At 33.6% G+C, this 17,309-nt stretch overlaps 1 protein-coding gene across 1 annotated transcript in view; it reads right to left on the reverse strand.

Annotated features, from left to right (window-relative positions):
* Positions 1-17,309, reverse strand: part of LOC101898908 (protein dispatched) — a 66,790-nt gene that overhangs the window by 21,613 nt on the left and 27,868 nt on the right. The gene's annotated exons all lie outside the window — the stretch shown is intronic.

A 17,309-nucleotide genomic window follows, 5' to 3' on the forward strand; every position in this document is an offset into this window, starting at 1 on the left:
GTAATTAGGCCCACCATAAGCTTTAGGTCAGATTTCGTCAAGGAGATGAGTGACGTGGGTCTCCGTTCGGAGATCAACGGCCATATTTTTTTGGACATCCCGTTTCCAATCAGCCATTTCTGATTGAATCTCTCAAAGTAATGCTTATGTAGTACTTGGAAAAAGTCACACAATGGAGGCTTCACTGAGCTATCGATCTCTAGATCTACTGATTCAGATCCGCTTCTGGCCAATTCATCTGCTGACTCATTACCATATATGTTACAATGACCAGGGACCCAACAAAGTTTGACACAACGTTTTAAACTTTTCCAAAGAATTTCTGCGTTCCAGAACAGCCATATATTTCATTGTGACAGAATTAAGAGACTTTAAGGCCTTCAGAGTGAGATAAAAAATGTCGAAAATAGCATCAAATTTTAGAAAAAGTTTAGATTCGTTCGTTTTGGTCACCTTTGGCACGAATTATGGCCTTCAAACGGCCAATGAAACCGTCACAAGCTGCCCGAATGTTGCTCTTTGGTATTTTAGGCCATTTCCGGGGAAGCCCTTGTTTGAGTTTATCGACACTTTGGTATTTTTAAGTGTCAACCTTGCTTTCTAAAATACTCCAGACACAATAGTCCAACGGATTGGTATCCGGAGATTGTGCGTTGGAAATGAAACGAGGAGCCTAATTTTGTTACAATTCTTGGGTGGCGCGTGCTAAGTCCTGTTCGAATATCCAAGGTCTGCGGCCAAAATGTTTGCGTGCCCTAGGCTTTAATACACCATCCAGAATATTTTCGCGATAATATTCGGCATTTATTCTGATGCCACGGTCGATTTATACGAGCGGAGAGCGACCATCGGCTGTAATGGCGGCCCACACCATCACCATGGCCGACACTTGAGTTCTGGTGGCCAACCGAAGGTGCACATTTTCCGCTAACCTCTTTGGCAAGTAAACACGATCATTTGGTTTGTTTACAAACTGCTGGACGACAACGAATGTTTTCTAATCGGAGACGGAGAAAACCAAATTCGGCAGTTCACCACTTTCGGCCAAGCGAAGCAACTCTTTAGCTCTTTTGAGTCTATTTTCTTTCTGTTGCGATGCAAGTTCTTGCACTTTTTGGAATTACAATGGCTTTAACCCCGAGATAACTTTTCAATATTTGCCGAATGGAATATTGCGATATGTTCAGCCCATTTTCGGCCATAGCGACGCGGGTTTCGATCAAGACGCTTCTTTACTTTTCGAACCATTTCTGCTGATGTTGCTGTTTTCTGCCGCCCACTTCCTTGACGTCGGGCTACGCTACCATTATCACGGTAACAAGCGATAATACGAGACAAAAAAGATTTATTCACATTTAAATACTGGATTGCTCTAACGATAGCCACTTGTGGTTTTCCAGCCAAATATAAAGAAATCACACTATCACGCTTGAAATCCATCACGAATAACTTTTTTTTTCTGGAAAATTCTCACCAAAATGCTTTTGTACGCTTGTTAATAATATAATGAGCTGTCACTGGAATAATTTTAACAGCTGTCGAACGAATGGCTTGGAAATGACAGAAGTCTGAATTTGATTGAAGTTTTTTTCATGTCACCCTGTATTTCAACATTTTCCAAAAATTTGCACAAATCGCATATAAAGTATAAGAAGTAGCCGATCCGAGTCCAAAACTATCACGTTGTATTATTTTTATCAGTTTTAGGTCAGATACGAATTGGTCAAGAGGTCTTGGCTATCCACTGTAAGCAGCGTTACTGTGTGTGGGTTATGATCTATATTATCTTACACATTATCGTATGCGATAGCGCACAAATCCACAGAATTTTATACATGTTGAATTTTATGGCAGCGGATAATTTTTGAATATTTATTTTTAATTGTTAGATTTCCCCGCGTCTCAACCGCCCCCAAAAGTATGCATCGTTTATGCACACTATGCCATTTCAAAAGTAACATGTCAATGTAATGTTTTATCCAGCCGCTCATTTGTCATGCGGCTATATTTAAGGAGGAATGTTTAACTTGTTTTATTCCACCATTGCTCCACGCAAAATCTTTTTCCAAAATGCCAAACACTGTTATTTAATTCTGGTATATATATTTTAATTTTATTTAAACACTAGTTTTTTTTTTTAAATATTTTAACACAATATAGTATTAATTTTTGTTCTATTACTTAAATTTATTTTTTAATAGATATTAAAATTAATTTTTTATTATTATTTTTTTTAACTTTGGTTTATACATACACATATCGACATATAAATATTTATGTATATTTTGTAATCGATATTGTAATTGCCATAGACATATATTTATTAAATATTAATTTATTTAGTATTTATCTTTTGTGGTTTGCTTTATTCAATTATTATTTAATATAACGTTATCACAGTTTCTAGGTTAGATTTTGAATTTGTTTTTACGATTTTGTATTTTTTTGTTTTTGTATCTGATAGCATTATATCTAGATTTTGAGCATTTTGAGTAGTGTTTTATTTTTATTTTATTTTTTTTTTTTTTGTAAATTTTACAAAATACATACAAGTACATACATAAACTCTCTAGAAATATTATTTTTTTTACTAATAGTTTTAATCTTAAGTACATATAAAACATGTATTAATTAATACTTTTTTTTGGTATAACGCTAAGACAGTGGAATTTATGTTATATTTATTGAGGATGTATTTTTAGACAAAGAAGAATGATATTCCCATAAACAGAAATAACAAAAAAAGTATAATTTATCTATTATTATTTTAGTTTGTTGTTGCAAAATGGTCAGGCTTAAATCCCTTTATTGTTGTTTTTATAAAAACAATGGTTTTTTTTTTATTAATTTATTATTATTTTATTTATTATTTTCTATTTTCTTTCAAAAAAAAAAAATAAGAATGGCATTGCAAAAAGGATGAAAGGAAGAAGAAATCAAAAATGTCTATTAACAGAATTAAGAAATCCGAGAAGAATCTCTTAAGGCAAGGTCGCCATGAGCATGAAAATATAAAAAGTGTTTTTTTTTATAGAACTTTAAGTTGGCATCACTTTTTTAACTGGCGGCCATTTTGTCAGCTGTCAAGTGATTGATATTTAATTTAGTTTGGTTTGTCATTTCATCGTGAACAGGTTGACCAAAAAACAACGCTTGCGAATCGTGCAATTTTTTTTTCGAAAGTAATGGTTCAGTTCGCGAAGTTCACCGCAAACTCCGTTTATTTTATGGTCGACCTAATCGTCCATCAGAGCAATTAATTCGGTTAACCATGGATCATTCTCGCACTACGTTTACTCTATGTGATAATACGCAGAGACGTCGAACAGTGCGCACCGAAGAAATAATTGCCGCTGTAGAGCAAAGTGTTGAAAGTAGTTGAGAACTTAGAAGCTATTGAAAGAAAAAATGAAAACGTTCGCGTTGATGTTTCGCAAAAATTTAACATTAAAATAACGCGTAAAATTCAATGTAAATTCGAAAACGCGAAAGAGCCAAAGTTACAGGCTGTACAAAATACTTTGTACATACTTTTGAGTGCGGTAGTTTTCGTAGCACTTAAGAAACATATTTTTTAAATAAAATCAGAATTGAATCAACAGCCAAACCATTCGGTTGGTTTTCTTTTCTCATTTAAACATTGATCCTCCGAGCAGGATCTGAACAGAATAGAGTCGAAGAGGGAGATTGGACTCTATTCTCATTTTACATTTGGTCATTCGAGCCTTCACTTTTGTCAAAGTGAAAGGATCTTGCGACTTTTAGAAGAAAATAGTAGGAGTTTTCCCCCACCAGTGGTAAGAGACTCACTACAAGCGGAAGTAGCTGTTCTTCAAAAAAGAGGAGAATAGCTACCAATAAAAATACGTAGAGGGATAAAATTATAAAGAGCCATAAAGGCAAAATTTAAAAAAATATATATATTTAAAAAAAAAAAAGACCCAAACGGCAAAAATTAAAAAAAAAAAAACGCCGTAAAAGTAAACCAAAACATACAAAATAAAAATGACCCGCGGGGCAAATTAGAAAAAAAAAAACATAACAAAAAGAGGACAACAACAGTCCCACATAGAAAAATATACAATTTTTGAAAGAGGACATCAAAGTCCCAACTGGAAAAAAGAAAAAAAAATGGAAAAAAGCCAAGAAGGCAATATAACAAAGTTTTGAAAAAGAGGACGAATAGTCCCATCAAAAAAACATTTAAATTAAAAATGTATAAAGAAATGGAAGAATCTATCACCACCTTGGCAGATTATTTCCAGTTATTAACGTCGACGTCAGCCTTTGAAAAGGTGAAACAGGTCGCGGCATGGAAGGTACTGGTAGAAAATATATATTACCAGCTACGACGGTAATTGAGGGTACACCAACAATATCTTTCAACCCATATGAAGACATTACCCTGTGATGTGGATATGTGTATGTTATCGGCAATGAAGCTTTTAGCAATCCAGAGTCGCAATTACACAGACTTGGAAATCGATGAAGAAATCGAAGATTCGATGAAACCTCCATTACCATGGACACTCTCGCTGAAATGTGACTATTTAACTTGGGAAGAGCAAGTGGAAGAAAACAGACAACTTAACTATGTCGAAACAAAGGAAGATTACGACAGAGAATTAGAAGATGGTTTGCACGAACAAATGCAAGCCTATGAAAACAATTTACAATCTCTGCAGGGACAAGCAATCGAATTGCGTTCTCAACTAATAATCGAAGTGGAAAAAAGTGAAATGATATTGAGAAATGCGAAGGCCCACGAAAAATATCTGCTCGCCAAATCTGAAGAAAACCTGCGGGCCAAAGATGAACAATTCGAAGAAAAACATCGTGTTCAGAAAGATCAAGTGCGACATCTGAAAACGAAGTTAGAGAAAGTCAATGAAAAATTGGCTAGCTCGAAAAGAGCGCGGCAAGTCTAGAAAGCTGAGAGAGATGACCTGTCCAAACAACTGGTAAATGTAAAAGAGGAACATAATTCTGTGAAACTCCAACCAATTGGATGCTTGGATGAAAATTTTGGGAAATGGAGATCCTCACATCAATTATTAAATAAATTCCTGCCGGCAAGTCCTCATTTTGAGGAACGGGAAGAAGAGGAAATTCTGGTGTCGCACTTGCACTGACTCATGAAAAACATCTCCGGGAAAAACTTATCAAGTTACTTAAAAATAATCGAAAAGTGGAAAAAGAGGAGAAGCCGTTGCGCACAGATGGATCCAACATTTTAGACGAATATGATGATTACGACCACGTTTCTAGAGGGAAAGAATTCATCGAAGAAGTAAGAAAAGCCGGAGAAATTTCTTTGGTTATGAAAGAGTATTAGTAGAATAAGGATGTATGGTTTAAAATACAAAGGATTAGCCAAAAGTCATTAAAATGGTCAAAAACTCATTAAAGTATCAAATTACAGTAAACAAATCGTCTGTCCGTCCGTGTATGTGTGAACACGTGCGCTTTTGTTTACAAATAGTGTGTGTGTGTGTGTGATCCTCCGTTCTGAGTATGGCAAAGTATGTGTTTGTGTGTGTGTGTGTGTCTCCGTTCGCAAACTGTGTTGATCGACGTGTGTGGGCGCGCTCTTGACCTTGAGTATGGCAATGTGTGTGCGCGTGTATGTGTCCGTTCGGTTTAAGAATATTAGGGATGGCAAACTATGTGGGCATGCGCGGACCTTACCGAAATGTTTACAAGGGGAAGGGGGAACAGATATGTGGAACAAAATATAGGGAATAACAACAACAACACCATGGTTAGCGATAGAAATGGTCATCGGCATGAAGAGACAGACGCAGTTATGTTTATTTCTGATCACATTAATACCAATGTGTTTATGTTAAATCGAGCATTGTTGAGTGTTGGGCATGCGCGGAGCTTACCGAAATGTTTACAAGGGGAAGGGGGACAAATATGGGAAACAAACTATAGGGACTATTGAGAATATCAACAAACAACAACAACATACATGCATCAATTGTATCGGTAAAAATGGTCAGTGGTATTAGGAGACAGGCGCATGGATTTGTATGATTTTAAAGACTGATGGGCGCCAAAAATAAAGAGGCGAACACTTGTTGATAAGAACCATTGGACAGAAATATGATAAACAGCATAATGAATTTCGCAATCTTATGCAACTATGATTAGGAGTGAAAAGGGAAGAGGCAGGAACAAATATGTGTTTACGAAATGTTTGGCTACAAGAGGAAAAGGGGGAGAGGAATATGGAGGACAGCTTCAATGATTTGTATGCAACGAATATATTGATTGAGTGCGAACAGTGTTCCACAACTACATGAAAATATTATTTTTCTTAATCAAGTTCAATTATTACAAGAAGATTTGAGATATATAGTCCACTGTCAATGTAAATTGTTCTGAAATGTTTAAAAGCGGAGTTAGACTTGAAGAAGTTATTCAGTTTTAACTAAACCTGACTTGGAATAAAATGGAATCAACAACAAAGAAAGCATGTCGTATGCTGGAGGAAGATGCAGCCGCGGATATATTTTTAGTGAGAGTAACGAAGATATCAGAAAAGAAATATGTAAAGGATGGTATCCGCCACATTATTATCAATGATGAAGATATGGTCGATGATAGCAAAGGTGAAAGAAATATGAAAGGTGACAATTACATGGATTACTTAATGGATGAGGATGGTGATAATGCTATTTTAAAGGCGGGGTAATACGCGGATGATTATGTACTGGCAACATATATACCAGAAGGACAATCCTTATGGACATTAGATCCCAACGACCCATGGTTTGATTGTTAGTAATATTTTGATTGAAATTATGGAATTTAAAACTAATAAAATGTAAGTTAACGACGCGACACTGTCGCTTCTGCAACCTAAGGTCATTTCATTTTGATCGGAAGCGCATGTTTCCGATCCAATTTCGATATTGCAAGCGATGAGAAATTCTTTCTGCAGTATCAGCACCTGCATACTGGCGCGTGTTGGTCGAACGGAATCAATAGAACCATTGAGCCAACAAATTTGGAAGGCAACCGGCAGTCTTGGCTTTGGCTATTTCGAGTGCAGTTCATTAAATATTAATATCTTCTATGTAATTAATTATTTTGAGTATCATTAAAGTGTGAATTAATTATTTTGAGTATCATTAAATTGTGAATCGTTATAATTGTTAAAAAATTAAATATCCGTGTTTTATTTATTCGCGATCGTGTAAAATCCTTTAACTTGTATGTTAATAAAAACATAGTCATGTTTATTTATGATCATATTAAATATGGTTGCCATTCACTGTTTCAATGTTTCTTTGTAAATGAATATCATTGTGTGGGGATTAAAATGGAAAATTTTAATATTGAGCTAGCAAAACCCACTTTTGCATTCAGGGAAATTAAATACAAGAAATCCATTAAAATGTTTATGTTGAGTTAGCAGATTTATTTGTTTTCCTATTGCTCGCAGTATTCTCTAATACATTCCTTATCAGAAGGATTTTAATGTAAACATTTAAAGGCTTTAAAACGGGCTGAGGCTTGAAGAAATTATTCAGTTTCAGCCAAACTTTTTAAATAATAAAATGGAGTCATCTTTAATAAAGGAACGGAATAAAGGAAGCTTACTTGAAAGCTCTGGAGAAAATCAATTTTTATTTAAAGTTACTGCTATCAGTGAAGAAAGGTATGCCAAGGGTGGCATCCGGGAAATTCATATTCATCGACGATGATATTTTTATAACGACAGGAGAAAATTTTGATAGTATGATGATTAATAGAATTCGGGAAAATTTTCCCGATCAACCAACAATACTTTCTGTTGAAGTAATACATAATCCCGAATTACTAGAAATAATTCGAGATATTGATAAACATATTGAAGAAAATATAGAAACATATTTAAGAATAGTTTCTAAATTCGATAATTGTGAAGATAATAAAAAATTAAAACATTTTTTTAACATTTATAAAGAATAAAGACTAAATAAAAAAATAAAAAAAATATTCGTTTTATTGTTTTTTCTTTTTAATTTGGTTGATAGTTGATGATTGAGTAATGGGTGTGGGATAAATGTAATTACTATTATTTTCCAGAGAGAGTGGGAGAGTAAAAATGGAAGAAAAATACAAATTGAATTCATGGGGTAAGGTTTTTGTATAAATAGTGACTAATTTTCATATGAAAATTAGTCTGGAATAAATACTTAAGCAATAATGTCAAATACAAATTTAGTAAACTTGTTCAACTCCTTCAACTACAAAAAAATTATGAGGGTGAAGGAGATGGATGACAGCCAGGAATATATAATTAATGGAGCCTACAGGACACATACGAAATATGGAGAAAGGATTGTCCTGAAATTGGATGACGCAATACTATACTTGCCATCGAGGTTTCTATCTTTGGGGGATGAAGAGGTCAAGGAATTGGGATGTGGTGGATATTAGTAGAATAAGGATGTATGGTTTAAAATACAAAGGATTAGCCAAAAGTCATTAAAATGGTCAAAAACTCATTAAAGTATCAAATTACAGTAAACAAATCGTCTTTCCGTCCGTGTATGTGTGAACACGTGCGCTTTTGTTTACAAGTAGTGTGTGTGTGTGTGATCCTCCGTTCTGAGTATGGCAAAGTATGTGTTTGTGTGTGTGTGTGTTTGTCTCCGTTTGCAAACTGTGTTGATCGACGTGTGTGGGCGCGCTCTTGACCTTGAGTATGGCAATGTGTGTGCGCGTGTGATCCTCCGTTCTGAGTATGGCAAAGTATGTGTTTGTGTGTGTCTCCGTTCGCAAACTGTGTTGATCGACGTGTGTGGGTGCGCTCTTGACCTTGAGTATGACAATGTGTGTGCGCGTGTATGTGTCCGTTCGGTTTAAGAATATTAGGGATGGCAAACTATGTGGGCATGCGCGGAGCTTACCGAAATGTTTACAAGGGGAAGGGGGAACAGATATGAGGAACACAATATAGGGAATAACAACAACAGCATGGTTAGCGATAGAAATAGTCAGCGGCATGAAGATACAGGCGCATGGATTTGTATGATTTTAAAGACTGATGGGCGCCAAAAATAAAGTGGTGAACACTTGTTGATAAGAACCATTGGACAGAAATATGATAAACAGTATAATGAATTTCGCAATCTTATGCAACTATGATTAGGAGTGAAAAGGGAAGAGGCAGGAACAAATATGTGTTTACGAAATGTGTGGATCCAATTGGAAACTGGGGGAGAGGAATATGTACGCCCTAGCTTTGAGTTTGATGTTTATATCTGATCATATCAATACCAATGTGTTTATGTTAAATCGAGCATTGTTGAGTGTTGGGCATGCGCGGAGCTTACCGAAATGTTTACAAGGGGAAGGGGGACAAATATGGGAAACAAACTATAGGGACTATTGAGAATATCAACAAACAACAACATACATGCATCAATTATATCGGTAAAAATGGTCAGCGGTATTAGGAGACAGGCGCATGGATTTGTATGATTTTAAAGACTGATGGGCGCCAAAAATAAAGAGGCGAACACTTGTTGATAAGAACCATTGGACAGAAATATGATAAACAGTATAATGAATTTCGCAATCTTATGCAACTATGATTATGATTAGGAGTAAAAAGGGTAAATACAGGAACAAATATGTGTTTACGAAATGTTTGGCTACAAGAGGAAAAGGGGGAGAGGAATATGGAAGACAGCTTCAATGATTTGTATGCAACGAATATATTGATTGAGTGCGAACAATGTTCCACAACTACATGAAAATATTATTTTTCTTAATCAAGTTCAATTATTACAAGAAGATTTGAGATATATAGTCCACTGTCAATGTAAATTGTTCTGAAATATTTAAAAGCGGAGTTAGATTTGAAGAAGTTATTCAGTTTTAACTAAACCTGACTTGGAATAAAATGGAATCAACAACAAAGAAAGCATGTCGTATGCTGGAGGAAGATGCAGCCGCGGATATATTTTTAATGAGAGTAACGAAGATATCAGAAAAGAAATATTTAAAGGATGGTATCCGCCACATTATTATCAATGATGAAGATATGGTCGATGATAGCAAAGGTGAAAGAAATATGAAAGGTGACAATTACATGGATTACTTAATGGATGAGGATGGTGATAATGCTATTTTAAAGGCGGGGTAATACGCGGATGATTATGTACTGGCAACATATATACCAGAAGGACAATCCTTATGGACATTAGATCCCAACGACCCATGGTTTGATTGTTAGTAATATTTTGATTGAAATTATGGAATTTAAAACTAATAAAATGTAAGTTAACGACGCGACACTGTCGCTTCTGCAACTTAAGGTCATTTCATTTTGATTGCAACACGCGCTTCCGATCCAATTTCGATATTGCAAGCGATTCTTTCTGCAGTATCAGCACCTGCATACTGGCGCGTGTTGGTCGAACGGAATCAATAGAACCATTGAGCCAACAAATTTGGAAGGCAACCGGCAGTTTTGGCTTTGGCTATTTCGAGTGCAGTTCATTAAATATTAATATCTTCTATGTAATTAATTATTTTGAGTATCATTAAAGTGTGAATTAATTATTTTGAGTATCATTAAATTGTGAATCGTTATAATTGTTAAAAAATTAAATATCCGTGTTTTATTTATTCGCGATCGTGTAAAATCCTTTAACTTGTATGTTAATAAAAACATAGTCATGTTTATTTATGATCATATTAAATATGGTTGCCATTCACTGTTTCAATGTTTCTTTGTAAATGAATATCATTGTGTGGGGATTAAAATGGAAAATTTTAATATTGAGCTAGCAAAACCCACTTTTGCATTCAGGGAAATTAAATACAAGAAATCCATTAAAATGTTTATGTTGAGTTAGCAGATTTATTTGTTTTCCTATTGCTCGCAGTATTCTCTAATACATTCCTTATCAGAAGGATTTTAATTAATTTAATTAATTATTCAGTTTCAGCCAAACTTTTTAAATAATAAAATGGAGTCATCTTTAATAAAGGAACGTAGTAAGCTTGAAAGCTCTGGAGAAAATCAATTTTTATTTAAAGTTACTGCTATCAGTGAAGAAAGGTATGCCAAGGATGGCATCCGGGAAATTCATATTCAACGGGACGATACCATGGACTTTTTCCTGGACGACGTCGACGATGATATTTTTATAACGACAGGAGAAAATTTTGATAGTATGATGATTAATAGAATTCGGGAAAATTTTCCCGATCAACCAACAATACTTTCTGTTGAAGTAATACATAATCCCGAATTACTAGAAATAATTCGAGATATTGATAAACATATTGAAGAAAATATAGAAACATATTTAAGAATAGTTTCTAAATTCGATAATTGTGAAGATAATAAAAAATTAAAACATTTTTTTAACATTTATAAAGAATAAAGACTAAATAAAAAAATAAAAAAAATATTCGTTTTATTGTTTTTTCTTTTTAATTTGGTTGATAGTTGATGATTGAGTAACGGGTGTGGGATAAATGTAATTACTATTATTTTCCAGAGAGAGTGGGAGAGTAAAAATGGAAGCAAAATACAAATTGAATTCATGGGGTAAGGTTTTTGTATAAATAGTGAAAATTAGTCTGGAATAAATACTTAAGCAATAATGTCAAATACAAATTTAGTAAACTTGTTCAACTCCTTCAACTACAAAAAAAATATGAGGGTGAAGGAGATGGATGACAGCCAGGAATATATAATTAATGTAGCCTACAGGACACATACGAAATATGGAGAAAGGATTGTCCTGAAATTGGATGACGCAATACTATACTTGCCATCGAGGTTTCTATCTTTGGGGGATGAAGAGGTCAAGGAATTGGGATGTGGTGGATATTAGTAGAATAAGGATGTATGGTTTAAAATACAAAGGATTAGCCAAAAGTCATTAAAATGGTCAAAAACTCATTAAAGTATCAAATTACAGTAAACAAATCGTCTGTCCGTCCGTGTATGTGTGAACACGTGCGCTTTTGTTTACAAATAGTGTGTGTGATCCTCCGTTCTTTGTATGACAATTTATGTATGTGCGTGTGATCCTCCGTTCTGAGTATGGCAAAGTATGTGTTTGTGTGTGTGTGTCTCCGTTCGCAAACTGTGTTGATCGACGTGTATGGGCGCGCTCTTGACCTTGAGTATGGCAATGTGTGTGCGTGTGTGATCCTCCGTTCTGAGTATGGCAAAGTATGTGTTTGTGTTTGTCTCCGTTCGCAAACTGTGTTGATCGACGTGTGTGGGCGCGCTCTTGACCTTGAGTATGGCAATGTGTGTGCGTGTGTGTGTGTCTTTTCGGTTTAAGAATATTAGGGATGGTAAACTATGTGGGCATGCGCGGAGCTTAACGAAATGTTTACAAGGGGAAGGGGGAACAGATATGTGGAACAAAATATAGGGAATAACAACAACAGCATGGTTAGCGATAGAAATGGTCAGCGGCATGAAGATACAGGCGCATGGATTTGTATGATTTTAAAGACTGATGGGCGCCAAAAACAGTGTATAAGTGATTTTCAATACTTTCTGCAAAACTAAAAAGAGACTCAGAGTGAAAAGTGAACGAAAGTTATAAAGTTATAAAAATAGACTAAAAGTGAGAAAAACATTGAAACGTATTTACAATGGAAAGCTTCCAATGCAATTTCTGCTCAAAAGCGTTGAGTTCTAAAGCTGCACTTAAAAAGCATTTGATGTTACATAAAGTTTATGAAATATGTAAGAAAATGTTGGCAAACAAGTGGGCTTTAAAATTACATTATGAAGTGTATCACCCAAATTTTTATCAACTGCAAAATGAAGCTGTGAATCAACAACCTTCAGGAACATGGCAGAGACACCAACAGATACAACAATCAAACCAACAACAAAATAAAATTGAAGGCATGAAACAAGGAACGACTTCTGGTGTAAATAGCGATATGACGCTAGTAAGGAGTGGATTCAATAATAGAATCCAAACCTTTCAATATAAAATAACAGAAGATACAATAGAAGTTGATTTAATATTTCAGGGGGCAAAAGCATCCCTTATTAATCAACTTCAAGAAGCACTAAATCGTCATTACAGAATCAAATTTAATTTAGAGTTGGGTGGAGAATATGTTAAACCTTGTAACGAGAACATAATAATTAAAAAAATATACCACAACTCAAAAATGATGGAACTTGAAAGAGCTGATAACATTGACAATATATTAAATGATCATTTTGATTACATAAAAACGAAGATGTCCGAGTTCCAAGAACGGGATTCCGGTTGGGCCCTGTTAAAGGTTTTCAGTTTGAAAATCAACATTAACAAGCATTCACCCATAAGAGGTTCCCAATATATACCCACACCTAAAGAACTAAAAAATAAAAGAGTCTGTATCAATATTTATAATGGAGACATTTACTGTTTCAAATGGTGTTTGATAGCGGCATTGGAAACTTCACAACCATTAAATCCGTCAAAATGTTCTTCATACGCCATAGATAATATTAATTCATCTATTATTACGTTGCAAAATGGTTTAACACTAAACTTTGAAGGAATAGAATTTCCGATGGAACTAAAGTATATAAAATTGTTTGAAGAAAAAAATCCTAACATTAGTGTAAACGTTTTTGGTTATGAGTATTCTTCAAAATCAGTCGTTGGACCTTATTATATTACGAAACAAGAAAAGCACAAACATGTTAACTTGTTGCTATTAGAAAACGATGGAAAATCTCACTACATTCTAATCAAATCTTTATCTAGGTGAGTTTTACATTTAAATAACAAATATTTAAATATTATACTAATTATTTTTTTTTATTTTAGGTTGGTAAATAATCAGTTAACGAATTGCAGAAGGCGTTTACACATTTGCAATCAGTGTTTATATTACACCAGCAAATATGATCTTATGGAGCGTCATCGGGATTTGTGTAGTAAAGTTATTGCAAAAATGCCCGAAGAAGGTAAATCAACGTTGTCATTTAAGAACTTTCATAAACAAATGAATGTTCCATTTGTTATATATGCTGATTTTGAATGTGTTTTAAAAAAGGTAGACAATTTAGATATGGTTGTTAATAAGCATTTACCTTGTGCCTTTAGTTTTAATGTAAAATGTAATTTTGATAGTAACTTAGATAAATTATTTATATATATATACAGGTAGGGATGCAGCAGAAAAATTTGTTGAAATGTTAAATTCTAAGTGTAGGGAAATTTTTAATACGTATTTGAGTGTTAAAAAACCAATGACGCCATTAACGCCATCTCAAATTTTAGAATTTGAAAATGCAAAAATTTGTCATATTTGCGACAAAGAATTGGGTAGTGATAAGGTTCATGATCATTGTCATATAACGGGTCGGTATAGGGGAGCTGCACACAAAGAGTGCAATATAAATTATACAGTTCCAACATTCATTCCAATTTTATTCCACAATTTTTCTGGATACGATTGCCATCTTTTTATAAAAGAACTAATTAAATACATCCCTAGTAAGAAAACTAATATAATTCCACAAAATAAAGAATTATATATTTCAGTATCACATGTTGTTGATATGGGTAATGGTAGGGAACTTGAATACAGGTTTTTAGATTCTTTCAGATTCATGGTGGCAAGTTTAGAAACCTTAGCCAACAATTTGGAAGATGCGGATTTGAAATCAGTTAGAGCACATTTCCCCATTGATAATCAATTCAATTTAATGAGGCGGAAAGGAATATTTTGCTATGAATATTTAGACAGTTTTGATAAACTAAATGATACAATTCTTCCACCCATTGAAAAATTTTATAGTAATTTATATAATACCAGTTGTAGTATAGATGATTATATGAGCATTCAAAACGTGTGTGAGAGACATTTAATTGTCAGTCATTGAAAGACTATATGGAGCTATATTTGAAGACAGATGTGCTCCTATTAACAGATGTATTTGAAAATTTTAGAAAATCTTGTAAAAGGGTTCATAAACTTGATCCATGTCAGTACTATACTGCACCAGGATTGTCTTTTGATGCGATGCTGCGTTTTACAAAAATAACACTTGATCTTCTAAGAGATTTGAACATGTTCAATGTTATTAAAAAAGGTATCAGGGGAGGATTAGTTCAATGTACCAAAAGATTAGCTAAAGCAAATAACAAGTATATGAAGGACTATGATAAAAATTCACCATCACACTATTTATTATATTTAGATGCCAATAATTTGTATGGTCGAGCAATGAAACAGTATCTTCCAGAAGGAGATTTTAAATGGTTGCAACCTGAAGAGGCAATAACAGATGTTGAAGAAATTCTTAAATTCATGCATAATTCTACCATTGGATACATATACGTAGTAGACCTTGAGTATCTGGAAGAATTGCATGATCTACACAATGATTTACCCTTTTGTGCAGAAAATAAAAAGGTTGGGGATTCAAAATATGAGAAGCTTATTGCTGAGAAAAACTATGCAATACATTACATGGTTTTAAAACAGTGTTTGGAAAATGGGCTAAAATTGGCAAAAGTTCATTTTGTAATTTCATTTCGACAATCGCCATGGTTAGCACCATATATAGATAAAAATACATCTGAACGACAAAAGGCATCTAATTCATTTCTTAAAGATTTATATAAACTGTATAATAATTCTGTGTTTGGGAAAACCATGGAAAATGTCGATAAACGGAAGAACATTAAATTAGTCAATCATTGGGATTATAGAGATAGACGTAGAATAGGTGCTCAAAAACTGATATCAAAACCAAATTTTCATAGTGCATCTCAATTTGATGATGAATTATGGGCAATCCAAATGAATAAAACAAACATCACATATAATAAACCTATTTATTTAGGTTTTTGTATTTTAGAACTTTCAAAATATAGAATGTATGATTTCTTTTACGGATACATTAAAATCGTGCTACTCTTTGCTATACAGATACAGATTCATTTATTTTAGATATAGAAACGGACGATGTGTACGAAGATATAAAATCTGATATTGATTTACAATTTGATACGTACGATTATCCAGAAGACAACATATATAAAATTCCGAGAAAAAATAAGAAAATAATTGGAATGATGAAGGATGAGAACTGTGGGAAAATTATGACTATGTTTATTGGATTAGGACCCAAAATGTATTCCTTCCAGGTAGAAGATGGCGAAGAAGTTAAGAAAGCAAAGGGCGTTAAAAAGTGTGTTATTTCAAAATACTCTATAAATGACTATAAAGAATGTTTACTAAATGTGAAAATAAGTAGGGATGTTATGATTAATTTTAGATCTAAGATGCATCAAGTATATACAAATAAAATGTTTGAGATAGTTTTAAGTTGTAAAGACACTAAAAGAAAAATCAAAGCTGATAAAATAAATACTTATGCGTGGGGGCATAAGAATATTGAAAATGAATATTTGAATAGTATAAAGTTTGATTTTTCTATACCATTGGATATGGAATTAGATTTATCTAGTATTAGTATTAATGATGATGAGCTAGATAGGTATTTAAATATTGATGAAGACTATTTGAATAATATAAACTTTAACTTTTCCATTCCAATGGATTTAGATTTTCCATCTATAGACAATGATGAATTGAATGTTTATTTGAATTAAGTTTCCATTGTAAATAAACAATATATATAATGTAAATAAAAAAATAAACCAATGTAAATTATTTCATTGTAAAAATGTGTTTTATTTCATTTAAATAAACTCAATGTTTAATATAATATGTAAGTATAAATATCTTATACTACTTTTCGAACAATTCCAGTCAAAGGTATGTATTCCACCAGACGATCATGGATTATTAGACAATATGCTGAGGTGTTTTGAGGTATTGGTGTGTTGGTTTCAAATTGTATTTTCAAATCAATCGGTCCATTCTTCACGGCTTCATTTTGATTGCTTATATCAATGACGGCGATTGGATTACCCTTAAAACTTATGTAGGAAAGAAGTGGTTGTGGTTCTCAACATCAACACAGTTTGCGAACGGAGACACACACACACAAACACATACTTTGCCATACTCAGAACGGAGGATCACACACACACACACACTATTTATAAACAAAAGCGCACGTGTTCACACATACACGGACGCACAGACGATTTGTTTACTGTAATTTGATACTTTAATGAGTTTTTGACCATTTTAATGACTTTTGGCTAATCCTTTGTATTTTAAACCATACATCCTTATTCTACTAGTATTACCAACACTCCGCTCATCTTCAAGGCGATAATAATAATAGCAAGACTAGATTTGTCTTTACGGAAAAACGTCGTGTCATTAGCTATATTTTC

This window comes from Musca domestica, unplaced genomic scaffold, assembly GCF_030504385.1.
Source record: "Musca domestica strain aabys unplaced genomic scaffold, Musca_domestica.polishedcontigs.V.1.1 33, whole genome shotgun sequence".
Taxonomy (NCBI): Eukaryota; Metazoa; Arthropoda; class Insecta; order Diptera; family Muscidae; genus Musca; species Musca domestica.